Genomic DNA, 14,506 nt, shown 5'->3' with positions numbered 1-14,506 from the left:
CAATCACAGGAAACATATATAGTTACATTGTTAACTGGACTGTGTATGGGTGTTGGTAAATCAGACAATCTAATAAGCCCCATTTAGTGCAAGATTTTGCACACTGCGGAGTTTTTTCTTCCATCTTTCCAAGTGCTAGTAGTGGTTGGTAGGTGCTGGGTATACTTACTCTCTAGTGCACACAGGTACAGTGCTATGAAAAGATGCATTTATGTTCAATAATAAATCAGCAAAAGTCAACAGTAGGCAGGAACCTTTGGCTGCAAAGAATTGAATATCATTTGCCACTTTTTTAAAGATTCATGATTAAATGAATCCAACAGTAAAATAGGCTGAGCATCCAGCAGTGCTGAAATGGAAGCTTTCTAGTGAGAGCTTGGGCAACAATTGTATTATGGCTTTCTCTCTACTTATCAAGTCTTGCAAAATACAGACTTAATACAACCTAAAGTATAATCATTCATTATTAAAAGAGTAATTACTGGTGGTGCAGCTGGTGTAAAGCTCCAGTGCCTGGTTGTTTAATCCTCCAAAGCTTGCTATGCTGTCCCATGGGCCTGGCCACTGTGTGCACTTAATTGTGTGGTATGTAAGGAGGGTACAAATGTAAATTATGTGATTTGCAGCTACCTCCATTGTATGACATTCATTTCAATGTGCATTAAATGGTGACAATGGTGGTGCATCTGATTTGGACACCTTAGTAAAGATGGTAGAAGAAGGCTAGACTGAACAGGGCCAATGCTTCCTATAAATTACCTGATCAAGAAAGGTCCACAGACAGTAACTAGTTTAGACTTGACATTGGATCTGCGTCTGGCCAAGGAATCAACATTTCCCTTGTACCTATTGGGTACAACTGTGTAATAGGTAAACCCCATAATACAGGCAGTATTAAGAAGCTTACAAATACCTACGCTGAGGTTTTAAGTCTTCACCTTTACCTTTATGTTAGGAAGGTATCATGCTGGAAGCATGCCATGTCCCCTAACTTTTTGTAAGGTTTGAGTGTTGGTCTGATAGTGTTTAGTCCACATTAATGATTACATCTTCTAACAAAGACATTCCTAAGAAAAAAATATGATTATCAAACTGTGGAAAGATAGGGCAGTCATCTTATATTTTATGCAAGTGATACATTCATAAGATGTTATAAGCACAGTTTATTTGTGTATTTTTTTTTTAATTTCACTGCATTGGTTGACCTACCAGGCTGTGGAAGGTCAGGATTTTCAGTTTGAAATATATTAGAAACCCAGAGGGAAAAACAATTCAATATATATTAAGACAATGTACTAATTTCGGTATTCAGCCAGATCCTTAGGGTTTTGCAAAAATAAATTGGAACCCTTAAAATCATACGACTTTAGTGTGCAAACATAAAGGGGGCATTTTTTTAAACATGCCTTTTAAACATGCTAAGTATTAATAAAATCTATTTCATCTGTATTCCTAAAATGAATGTTTGAACTGGATGCTCACCTTGTTGGCAGCGAACTGAGCATTTCGGTGTATCTTCCTCAATATATAATTATATAAGGGGCAATAGTGATCTTTTAAATGTCTTTTTAAGGCATTACAGTGCTTCATTGGCACAAGATGATGTGGTTACTTATATATCATAATATTTTAACAAACAAGTCTGAGCACTAAAGGGATAGTTTTAGAGTAAATGGAAACACTGAACTATAAATGTCAGATTTTGTGTACAAACAAGGCTTATACAATGCTTCAGCCGCAATGCAATATGGAACAGCATATGTAAATCAAAGAGATGCACCTCTTTTTATAATGACAAGTAAATATTCCGTCACTTACAGTCATTTATGTCTCCTGTGCAAAATGTTGGACGAGCAATTTTTATAATACTGTTAGAGGTTTGATGTTGAAATTGTCCCTAAAAATCCTTGATATAAATAATTTTTTTTCGAAACTTAAGACTAAAGAGTGACTTTAAAAAAAACGACATAATTTTGCCATTCAGGTATACTGAGGCAGGTTTGGTATGAAGAGTTCCCATGAATCTTTACATTTTCACATTTCACATTTTTAGTTTTTTTTGAAGGGTGGAGGGAACCATTAAAGATCTGTGAGACTTCTTTCAGTGCATTTCATATTTGAAGCTACTTTTTAGAGTCAGATGCTTGGATACATGTATAGGTAAATAGTCTTGCAGTTGAAGGATACAGAAGTCCATATTGTGTGAATTATAAAGCTACTGGACATCCAAGGCATCAACATGAAAAATAAAAAGGCTATTGCCTCTTTAAGTTGGGAAGATACAAAAAATAGCCACATTTTTATTTGCAGTATGCTTTTCAATATCTTGTGTAATTAGAAATGAATAGCAAAAAGCCTAACAGAGTAGGATAGCAAGGCAAGGTGGTGGAATGCTATAAAGCAGGAAACTTCTTCAGGCCAGTGTGAAGTTTTTCCAAAAAGAAGCACCAGCTGGGGAACAGACCTAGGGGGAAATTCACTTACCTCCGAAAATTTGCCAGCGACGGCTTTGCTCACAGCGCAACACTTCACCAGGCATACATTCGTCAGGACAACGCTAATTCACTTAAATCCGAAGTTGTGTCCAGGGCGCCGAACGCTGGTGAAGTTGCACTAGCATCACTGTGCCAAGCGAAGCGAATTTGCGGTAGCGTTGGCTAATTAGCACATGGCGGGAAGTTAAAGTTGAATGGACGTAAATGTTACAGCAAATACATTACACAAGCTCAGGGAACCTTAATAAAATAAAATAAAGTTGCTATATTGCCCTACACATGAGCCCAGTGTATAGTTTATGTGCCATATGTTAGGAAAAGTAGGGGGGAAGCTGGTTACCCCAAAAAAAAAAATGTACGCTTTTTTTCAGCCTATCACTCAGCTAGCATTTTTTTGGGACTTTTTTCAACTATTTTTTGAGGAACTCCTATCTACTCTGTTACACTTCACCTGGTCTGAGGTGGCGAAGGCAAGTCTGGCGCAAGAGGTAACGTTCAGTAAAATCTGCATCTTAGTGAATTTGCGTAGTTACGTCCATTCACCAGAGCACAAATTCGCCAGGCGTTAGGGAGCGAAGTACCGCTAGAGTCGATCTTCCGTTAGTAAATCGGAAAAGTACCGAAATGATGTGACGTTGGAGAATTTCACCCGTGTTAGTCACTTCGCCCTTTAATAAATTTGCCCCCTAGCATCTGAATTTAAAGGGGGGGGGGTGCCTATCATATAAACATTGACTATGGGTTTCCTTATCCTTTAATGCAGTTGTCCCTATTCAGTGGATTGTGAGCAAAATGTTGCTCACAACCCCTTGGATATTGCTCTCAGTGGCATCCAAGCAGGTGCTTATTCTTGAATTGCTGGCTTGGACACAAGTGTTGGTTGCTTAAAATAACAGTTTTTTGGCCAAACAAAGCCTTGTGTAGGCTGCCAATCCACATATGGCTACCAAATAGGCAATCATACCCTCTTATAGGGGTATATTTATCAAAGAGTGAAGTTAATAGTGAAGTTCCGCCACTAGAGTGAAATTCCACCACTCTCCATTCATTTCTATGGGATTTTTATAGGCGTATTTATCAAAGGGTGAACTTTCACTTTCACCCATTGATAAATACGCCTTTCAAAATCCCTTAGAAATTAATTGAGAGCTGCGGAATTTCAATCTAGTGGCGGAACTTCACTCTTTGATAAATTTACCCCATAGAGTCTAAGTCATTCCAACAAGTGTTAATTTTTTTTGTTAATATATATACATTAGAACCCCCATTTTACATTTTTCAGGGGACCAGAAATAAATCGGGTAAAATCCAGGAAAATGTAAAATCAGGGATATGTATTATGCATAATATACAGGCAGGACCACAAAACAACAACGTAAAATGAGGGAAAACAAAATCAGGGGATGTAAAATTGAGGTTCTACTGTACTTAAAGTCTATTGGATTTATTTATACTTGGTTTGCCATGCTTTATTTTGTAACAACAGGTCTATTTGTTCTAATATGTCATGTTTATTGTTCACATGAAAAAAAAATTCTGAACATTATTCATATGAATTTTTCTTTTTCATTGAAACATTGCATGATTATCATATAGTCAAGTCAATGTATTTTATTGAAAATTCAACAAAAAGAATTTTAAAAGAAAACATGACTTTTTCAAGTTGTCGCCTGAAAACATTGAATACTTTGGATTATCGAACTATAACCAGTGCAAACAGCCTGAAAATTTCAAGAACCATGAAGGCATAAAACATGTTAAAGGGATCATCTGCCTTTGATTTTTACATGATTTTAACTGGTTTCAGCAGTATTTTCAAATTTAATGGTTAGCAACTTTGGGGTATAATAAATAGGGATGGGCGAATTTGACTCATTTCGTTTTGCCACAAATTTGCAAAAATGGCGCCGACGCCCATTAAAGTAAAAAAAATTTGCCGCGCAGTGAAATTTTTTTGACGCCTGTCTTTTTTTTGATGCACAATGCCATGCAAGTATATGGCCGTCATTTTTGCGGCAAAAAAAGGCGAAAAAAATCTCCCATCCCTAATAATAAAGCGTGAAAAATTTTAGTTTTTTCCCTCTTTGAATATCGACCATAAAAAATTGAGCTTTTGTAAATAACCCCTAGAGAATATAAATGTCACAATATAACTGTTTAGTAAAAAATTCTGATCATTTCCTGCTTGTAAATTTGGGACAACCACTAAGCTTCTCAACGGCTGCTCAGAGTCCATTGAGCATGTGCGTGTCACAGACACAGTTTAAAAAGAGAAACTCTAAAACTTTAAAGCTCTGGATTATTACCAATGTAAAGATGCTGAACATCTTTAGGCTGGTTCAGTAAGCTCAGTATATAAAATGTAGCTTTTCTAACCATATTCATCCTTAGGGTTTAATTCTCCTTTAAATAGTGTTCAAGAGTAGATGGCTTAAATTACAAGTTGCCCAGATCTAGACCAGTGGTTACTTGCTATGAAGGGGGTGGGTGAAATTATGCCAATGTGGGGCAATAGTTTGTTGTGACCGGAGCTTCAATAAATATTTTCAGCAAGTTAAAAAACTGAAGCTTCCACAACCATAACTATGGTTTAAATAAGCTGATCAGAAGGGTTTTGAACTTTAGAGAAATACTTTTCCCTTTACCGCCCATGAGATTAGCCATTTTTTCCAAAAGGAGCATAATGACACTCCCTGCGTCATATGTTGTGGCGAGGTTTATTTCTAATGGTGGAAGAGCAGTGCTTTTGATGAAATTGTAATTGAAAAGGCCAAGAAATCACACATTTTTCCACAAATTGACTAGACAGCCATGAACTGTGGTGGTCTACGCTTAGCTCGAATCGTGACAAAAGGACTGCTTTATTGTTTTAGTAATAAGAGCTTCACTTCAATGAATCCTTCTTCGATTATCCCTCCAAGTGAATAGTAAGTAGAATAAATGTGGGGTTTTAATATTAAATCAATCTTCTATATATGATAATGGTCAGTCCAAATTTACCACTGATATACTGTATAAAGAATAATAAGAATTCATGATTTTGATTATAAGACAAAGGGAGGTTTATATGTCACAAACATTACTGTAGCATACAGGTTTAGTTTCAGTAATAATCCATCAAGCAAAGACTTTATCACTGTAAAGATGTTTCTTAAAGCCCAAAAGGAATTAAAATTATGTTTCATATATGCCAAAACTCTACACACAAATTTATTTAATTTCTTATACTAAATCGGCTTCCTTTCTTCAGCAAGCAATTATTCATGTAAAATTAAATATCAAGAATAGCCCCTAAGAAATACTGGATTTATCAGTAATTTACAAGAAAAAACTAATAGAGAGCAAATTTTAAATTGCATTTTTTTAATGAAACGGCTTTCTATTAAAACAAATGGTTTATTGGTTGCTGAATTGAGGTGAATGTGGAGGCAATGTAGGGCACAAAGCAAGTGTTTAGAAAAGAAAGAGAAAAGGAAATACAACACAACTTCAAATGCTCTTTAAATATATGGACTTTGATTTACTTTTCAAACACTTTAGTCGGGTTAGTTGTTTTTAGATCTATCACCAGAAATAAAGACTTTTTTCAATTGCTTTCCATTTCTTTTAATTTTTTTTTTAGTTTTTCCAAAATTGCAACTAGATAAAAAATAAAACAATGTAAAAAAAACCTTTTTTCATCTGGAATCTACTTTCCGTTAACCACAATGAATGCCCTTGCGTCCACTGGAAGGATTGACTTGAATAAAGCATCAGAGATTTTTTTTTTGTATGGTACCCTTGTATATTGATGCATATATATCAAATCTCCCCTTAATTGTCTCTTTTCCAGCATAAAAATGTCAAACTTGGTCAATCTTTCCTCATAACTGACACCTTTAATTTATATCCTTTTTAAACACTGGAGACAAAACTGGATAATTATTATTCATAAAACCTTTCAGGACTAAAGGGAAAGATAATCTTACATTTATTAACACCAAATTTAACCTGCCAGTTAGTCGCCCAGATTGTCAGTCTGTCCAGATCCCCTTGCAAGGAGACACATCCAGGATGGAATTAATTGGGCTTCATAGTTTTGTGTCATCAGCAAACAAATAACCACTACTTTTAATGCCCCACGTCAAGTCATTATTGAACAAATTGAATAAAAGTGGGCCCACATACAGAAACCTGTGGCACACCACTGAAACCCCTACTTAAATGGATACTGTCATGGGAAAACATGTTTTTTTCAAAACACATCAGTTAATAGTGCTGCTCCAGCAGAATTCTGCACTGAAATCCATTTCTCAAAAGAGCAAACAGATTTTTTTTATATTCAAATTTGAAATCTGACATGGGGCTAGACATATTGTCAGTTTCCCAGCTGCCCCAGTCATGTGACTTGTGCCTGCACTTTAGGATGGAACTACTTTCTGGCAGGCTGTTATTTCTCCTACTCAATGTAACTGAATGTGTCTCAGTGGGACTTGGCTTTTACTATTGAGTGTTGTTCTTAGATCTTCCAGGGAGCCGTTATCTTGTGTTAGGGAGCTGCTATCTGGTTACCTTCCCATTGTTCTGTTGTTAGGCTGCTGTGGGGGTGATATCACTCCAACTTGCAGTACAGCAGTAAAGAGTGACTAAAGTTTATCAGAGCACAAGTCACATGACTGGGGGCAGCTGGGAAATTGACAATATGTCTAGCCCCATGTCAGATTTCAAAATTGAATATAACAAAACCTGTTTGTTCTTTTGAAAAATGGATTTCAGTGCAGAATTCAGCTGGAGCAGCACTATTAACTGGTGCATTTTGAAAAAAAAACATGTTTTCCCATGACAGTATCCCTTTAAAGGGGTGGTTCAACTCTAAACAACTTTTCAATTACTGTTCATTATTCATTTTTATAGTTTTTTTTTAATGATTTGCCTTTCTCTTCTGACTCTTTCCAGCTCTCAAATTGGGGTCACTGACCCCTTCTACAAACAAATGCCCTGTAAAGCTAAAAAAATGTATAGTTATTGTTACTTTTTATTACTCATCTTTCTATTCAGGCCTCTCCTATTTATATTCCAGTCTCCTATTCAAATCAATGCATGGTCTCTAGGATAATTTGGACCATTGCAACCAGATGGCTGGAACTGCAAACTGGAGAGCTGCTGAATAAAAAGCTAAATAACTCAAAAACCACAAATAATAAAACATGAGGACCAATGGCAAATTGTCTCAGAATATCACTCTTTACATCATACTAAAAGTTAACTCAAAGGTGAACTCCTTAAAGTAGACAGCAACCCCCTCAGTACACAATCATTGTGCGAGGACAAACAACATTACCAAGGCCAACAGATCTTAGTTTAGAAATACAAGGTTTATGCCACACTGTATAAAAAGCAGTGGCAAATCCAACATCCCACTGTCCAGCTTCCTACTTACTTCAACATGAAAAAGCAATTGCATTTGTTTGACATGGTCTGTCCCTAATAAAGCCATGCTGATTACTATTAATGCTGAATACTACTGAATGACATTCTCCAGAACATTATCTTAAATATGATCCCTTAACAAACCTTCAAATAATTTACCCACCACAGGTGGCTTCATAATTGCCACAATGAGAACATAATCCCTTTTTAAATTACACGAGGTTTCCCTATAGGTATCATAGCAGATGAAAGGGAGTTTGAAAAAATCATAAGTGGCCTGGCTAATCTGAATTAAGATGTTGTAGTTGCTGTTGTACTCAAGGGGTTTTCCATAAGGCCCTGGGCCCTTGTTCACATCAAATTTAACATTTTTTGTGCCATATGCTGTGTCAGCCACTGACAACTGGTTTGAGCTGATGCGAGGGTGTGTCCTGTAACTTAGATTTAAGGTGATTAGCTTTTCATAGCCACTGTAATAAAATAATGTCCATCCCTTAAAGGAGAAGGAAAGCTACGGAGGCATTTTATTGCCAATAGATTAGCCACAATAGTACAAGCTATAACACTATATTTATTCTGTAGAATGCTTTACCATACCTGAGTAAAAAGCTCTAGAAACTCTCTGTTTGTTTAGGATAGGAGCTGCAGTATTAACATGGTGTGACATCACTTCCTGCCTGAGTCTCTCCCTGCTCTGGGCTCAGATTACAGTAGAGAAGGGAGGGGTGGGGGAGAGGAGCAAACTGAGCATGCTCTTGCCCAGGGCAATGAGGTTTAAGCTGAAGGCAGGAAGTCTGATACAGAAGCCCATGAGTACACAATAGAAGAAAAGAAATGCTGTGTTTCTTTTGACAGGGGACTCAGAGCAGCATTACTTTGAGGGTTTACTGGTATATTTAGATGGACCTTTCTGATAAAGCTTACTTAGTTTTAACCTTTCCTTCTCCTTTAATGGTGGACTGTGTTAACATGAATTCTATTAAAGCTGACAAACTTAAAAATGTTTTGGGGAACAAACTTTCTGCATGAAGCAGTCAGTTCCTGAGATACTATTCTCCCTTTTTGATGGCTGTTAATAACGCTTGTAGTATTTTTATGTCTTAAAAGAAGAACCTGTCCCTCATTTTTAACAGTAGTCAATGGCAATGACATGACATCTCTCATTCAGTGCCATTAACTTCAGCTCTCCATTTTCAGCAACTAAACATATATTTAATACCAGCACCAGTTTTTATACTTTGGACATTTACTTTTTTTCTCCTTGCCATATATGATATGATATGCCCACACACCTCTCCATTCCCCTTTTCCCTAATTATGGGACGATATTCTGACTACTTCTCAATACTCAATACTATTTCTCCTCCAATTTTCTAGCAATCCTATCCCTCAAAATAGCTGTCCCATCCTTAACAATATACTTGTAACCTGTGCAGAAAGCATTTTTCATATTATACTGATGAATAAAAAAACTCAGGGTAATGTTTAAATGTTTTTAGCCTTATGACATCATGCTTTACATTATGGAAAGCAAGGGAGACACACAGGATTGGTTCAATCTGACAGCTGTTTAAATCTCCAGTTATTTTTTTGTTCCCTGTGCGGCTACCTGCACCTCCCTACATTAATTTCTATGGGATTTTTAAAGGCGTATTTATCAAAAGCCTTTAAAAAATCCCATAGAAATGAATGGAAAGAGGCGTTATTTGACTCTGCGGACTGCGGAGATCTCTAACTTAACTTTTTGATAAATCGAACCCTTAGTATAAGCTGTTTAGCTAAGAGACATCTAAAGAAAGCGGCAATATGCTTCATCTGGAGGTACTGCCAAGAATTCCAGGACTGTCAGTGAGATGCGGCCTGTGGGCCACCAGTTGGACAGCCCTGTCTTAAACATTTCTTCAATTTAGGCATGACAACCTCACACACAAACCTTAGTGCAAACACCAACCTCTACTATTAATGAAGCCACTAGTCAGAAAGTAGCAATGTTGACCATGCTGCTATTAGAACGGACAGATTATTAAAAGAGTCCCAGTTTCATTTCATAAATGGTTCTGTTAGGGTCTCTCAACATCTCTCAACAATTCAACATACTGTATGTGTAAACAGTAGAAACCAAAGGCTTTAAAGCATGATGTGACTGCTGCTTTATGACAAAGTTTGACAATACTCCACAAAACAGTACACTCTCATGCCCATCTTGATAGAAGAGTAAAAGTAGCATAAAATCTATTATCTAATGCAATCTACCTACATATAAGCCCTCATTATTACAATTATTATTCAAAACAATCACACACACTATTTCTAGTGGAAAAATTAGGCTTATCCAGCATGTTCGGCTAGAATCGACGTGGTTATCCAAAAGAGACACAAATTGATTTTATCCTTAAACTTTCAAAAACAAATGTTCCGCTCTCTGTAAAAATGGATTCAAATTAAGATAGGGAGACAGCTAAAGTGATAACTGCAACTTTGAGTTAGTACTCTGAGCAGGTGTATAGCATTAAAAGATACAGAGATTATGTTTTCTACCATGTTTTTAACAATGTATTAAAAGATATAATGGAATCTGATTGCTGCATATGGAGCAGGTACCAGATGCACAAGAAGGACATTTATAAAAGAATACGGCTCAGATAGCACTGCCAATCAGCCATTGCAAATCTATTGTTTGCTTTAGAAAATATATATGCCTCTGAAGAGTCATCAAAAGGCAGATTTTGCTTATATTTTTCTTATTTTGTCCTTTTCACTTGCGCGCTATATCAAATATATATATTTTAATATTGGCTTTAGTTTATAAGTATGAAAAGAAGTCATAGCAGCAATGGCTCTCGGGAGAGTGAGAGATTGCCAAAAGGAGGATATGATTACTTTATAAATGGAATTTATAATTGGTTATATTTAGAAAGTTTTTAATTTCTGTGACTAATATTATAATTGGTCCCACCACCTACCGTATATACTCGTGTATAAGCCGACCCGCGTATAAGCCGAGGTACCTAATTTACCTAAGAAAACTGGAAAAATTTATTGACTCGTGTATAAGCCTAGGGGTGAGAAATTATTTTAAGACATGGCCAATTTAAAGCTTTAACGTTGCTGCTTACTCACTGATCTGAAGCATGCACTGACTCCTCCATGCTGCTGTCAAGGTGAAAAAGGTGGACATGTCATGCAATAAGGCCATTACTGGAACTGTTAACCTTTCAATTATACCTAGTGTTATATATTCACATTATTTTTCTAACACACATGCTCTACTGCACACACAAGTATACATAATTCTGCTCCAGCCCCTCCCCTCTCAGCTCTTGTCAATCAGTCCTCCCTCTCAAATGACAATGGTAGCTCACAAACTTACACGGAGAAGTAAACTGCCGCCTCCTTTCCCCCTATAACGAGGCTGCAGCGTCCCAGGGCACATCACAAAGGGAGAAGACGCGCGCCTCCGCTCCCTGTACAGGTGCGTGCTCGTATCACAGAGTGAGCGCGCACCTCATCCACGTCTCGAGCGCTCCTCTTCTAAACTCTTGTGCGCTCCTACGCTCCTACGCGCAATACGGTAATGCGCACACAATACTGAGTACTGAGTGACGAGAGCTGAGAGGGGAGGGGCTGAGTGCTAAGGAAGCCACGAGCGGGGAGAAGTATGGGCAGCACGGAGGAGTCACTGCAGACTTCAATCAGTGAGTAAGCGGCAACCTTTTTTAGCTGACCCGCGTATAAGCCGAGGTAGAGTTTTTCAGCACATTTTGGGTGCTGAAAAACTCGGCTTATACGCGAGTATATACGGTAGTTTTATTTTAGAAAGTATGTAAAATTGATGGGGGTACTTGGAAGACAAAACTTGATTATAAACCAAAACTTCTCCTTTATTCAATGATAATGAACACGTACTGGATATTCTAGCTGCCTCTTGCTGAGCCCCCTCTTCTCCAGTTTAAGGTCTAACTCTCTCTGTTTCCTGTCCATTTTATGCCTTCCTTTGACCAACTTTATTGTAAGCTTAAACATTCAAATAAAAGACATTTCATCTTCTTAAAAGAAGAGAAGGTTTGACACACATGGCATTAAAATAGGTAATATTAAAAACAAATGGGTGCTCTCTTCATGTTCTTTTGGGGTCCTTTGAGTTGCAGTGGTAAAAAAAGAAGATATTATTCCTAGAATTCGTGTCTAGAGTGACCACTGCAGTACTGAGACCATTGCTACTTAACATTGTCTTTTTAAAAATGCTTTCTTGCTTGTCTTACCCGAGGGTTGCTCATATTTCCATAGCAGAACATTGTTCTGCAGTTCTTTTAATGCTTTATTAATTAGGGGTGGGGGAAGCTTGTATACTCTGCCCCTTTTAGCTGTGCAAGTGGAGCAGGCCGTAATGGAGTTCTGTACATAGCAGGCTGCAGCTGCTGTATGGTAGGCGTTAACGACAGGACTGCCCTACTGTCAGCCCTGACTTCCCTACTGTCAGGCTCTACAGCACCTTATGCTGCATGTATATTGCGTTCAGGTACTCTGGTTATAATGTATTTAACCAGCTGATTGATGTTAAATATGCTCCCCACCTTAGTGACATTTTCTTCCAAAACCTGCTCCATCTTCCTGCTGACTTTCCCATGTGCAAACAGAAATGTAATTACTTTCAAGCATTTTTTATTCTCTAAAACAAACTCACAAACTTTACATTTAACTAGGGGTTCATGATAAAGTTAAACCGTTAAAAAAAATATGTTGGCAGAAAAAAAAACCCGAATAGCTATAATTTAAAATAAATGTAATGAAATCAGATCTGAACTTGCTTCTCTCAAACAATTTGCAGATATTTACCTTAAGTGGTAAAGTGAAGAGTTTGGCACAAATTATTCTAACTGCATGCTAATAGTATAAATTCCTTTAGTTAATACGAGAGAACTAATACATATTTTCAAATCATTTCAATTGAATAAGGGAAAATGACAGTTTCCAGGGAACATCTGAAAGTACATTTTATCGTCAAACAGTCATTAGCAAAATTGATCTTAGGGCAGGGTAGATATGGCATTCTGCTAGGGTTTCGAGGCCTTAGACAAAAAGAAGGATGCTAAATATTTAATATGCCAAATGTATTTTAGCACAGGGCATTTATTTTGTATTTATACTCAGTTTGGCCCATTTGCCATTCCTTGTGGTCTTTGCTGCCTTTCTCTAGATCTCACTATACAGAGACAAAGCATTTCTGCCAAAGGAGAAGAACATTGTTTTATATTTAGCTGTAAATGAAACAAGCAGTGAGTACACAAAAACGTTTTCCCTTTTGACAAGACTACCCTGGTTCTGTATGCCTCTATTTAAAGGTGATCCCCACAGTGAGCACCTTATCACCCCTTCTGCTTTTCCGTAGATCACAGTACTGTATACAGAACCAAGGCACTGCTGCCAAAAAGGAAAGGAAAGTTGCTGGTGTACTTAGCAGTACAGGATTTCTGGGGTAAGTACACAAACTTTTTTCTCATTTTTGACTGGAGTGCTTTGGTTCTGTATGCTGCTTAAATCATAGTCAAAGGAGATCCCCACTGAGCACATCTTGACATTATTATATATTATTATGCATTCTTTTTAGTGACCCTACAATTCTTTCTTAACAGCTCAAGATTATAAATGAGCCTTGAAAATTACAAAATTGAACTCCAAAAAATGTAAAAAAAATCCTGCACAAAATCCAGTGAAAAGGTCGAAAATTAGTAAATTGTAGAAAATACACCCAGGTAAATGATTCTCCTTTTCTAAGGATGACACCGTAATACATTATTCAGAAAGCTCCAAGTTATGGGAAGGCGATCTCCCATTTAATATTTACATTATTTACTAATAGTACTTAAAGGGATACTGTCATGGGAAAATATTTTTTTCAAAATGAATCAGTTAATAGTGCTGCTCCAGCAGAATTCTGCACTGAGATCCATTTCTCAAAAGAGCAAACAAGATTTTTTATATTCAATTTTGAAATCTGACATGGGGCTAGACATATTGTCAATTTCCCAGCTGCCCCAAGTCATGTAACTTGTGCTCTGATAAACTTCAATCACTCTTTATTGCTGTACTGCAAGTCGGAGTGATATCACCCCCTCCCTTTTCCCTCCCAGCAGCCGAACAAAAGAACAATGGGAAGGTAACCAGATAACAGCTCCCTAACATAAGATAACAGCTGCCTGGTGGATTTAAGAACAACACTCAATAGTAAAAACCCATGTCCCACTGAGACACATTCAGTTACATTGAGAAGGAAAAACAGCAGCCTGCCAGAAAGCATTTCTCTCCTAAAGTGCAGGCAAAAGTCACATGACCAGGGGCAGCTGGGAAATTGACAATATGTCTAGCCCCATGTCAGATTTCAAAATTGAATATAAAAAATCAGTTTGCTCTTTTAAGAAATGGATTTCAGTGCAGAATTCTGCTGGAGTAGCACTATTAACTGATTCATTTTGAAAAAAAATTTTTCCCCATGACAGTATCCCTTTAAGGTATAAATAACCATATTACAGAAAGACCTGTTATTCGGAAAATCCCAGGTCCCGAGCATTCTGTATAACAGGTCCCATACCTGCACAGTAATA

The 14,506-nt window shown here is 37.2% G+C and overlaps 1 long non-coding RNA gene across 1 annotated transcript in view; it reads left to right on the top strand.

The window, feature by feature from the left end:
• LOC121393244 overlaps nt 1-14,506 on the top strand; it is a 61,828-nt gene that overhangs the window by 35,872 nt on the left and 11,450 nt on the right. The window contains exon 2 of the long non-coding RNA XR_005960892.1: nt 13,294-13,380. This is a non-coding gene — a long non-coding RNA (uncharacterized LOC121393244). The remainder of the gene's footprint in view (nt 1-13,293; nt 13,381-14,506) is intronic.

The sequence above is a fragment of the Xenopus laevis genome, chromosome 4S (genome assembly GCF_017654675.1).
Source record: "Xenopus laevis strain J_2021 chromosome 4S, Xenopus_laevis_v10.1, whole genome shotgun sequence".
In the NCBI taxonomy this organism is placed as follows: Eukaryota; Metazoa; Chordata; class Amphibia; order Anura; family Pipidae; genus Xenopus; species Xenopus laevis.
This window is presented reverse-complemented; position numbering and strand designations above follow the sequence as displayed.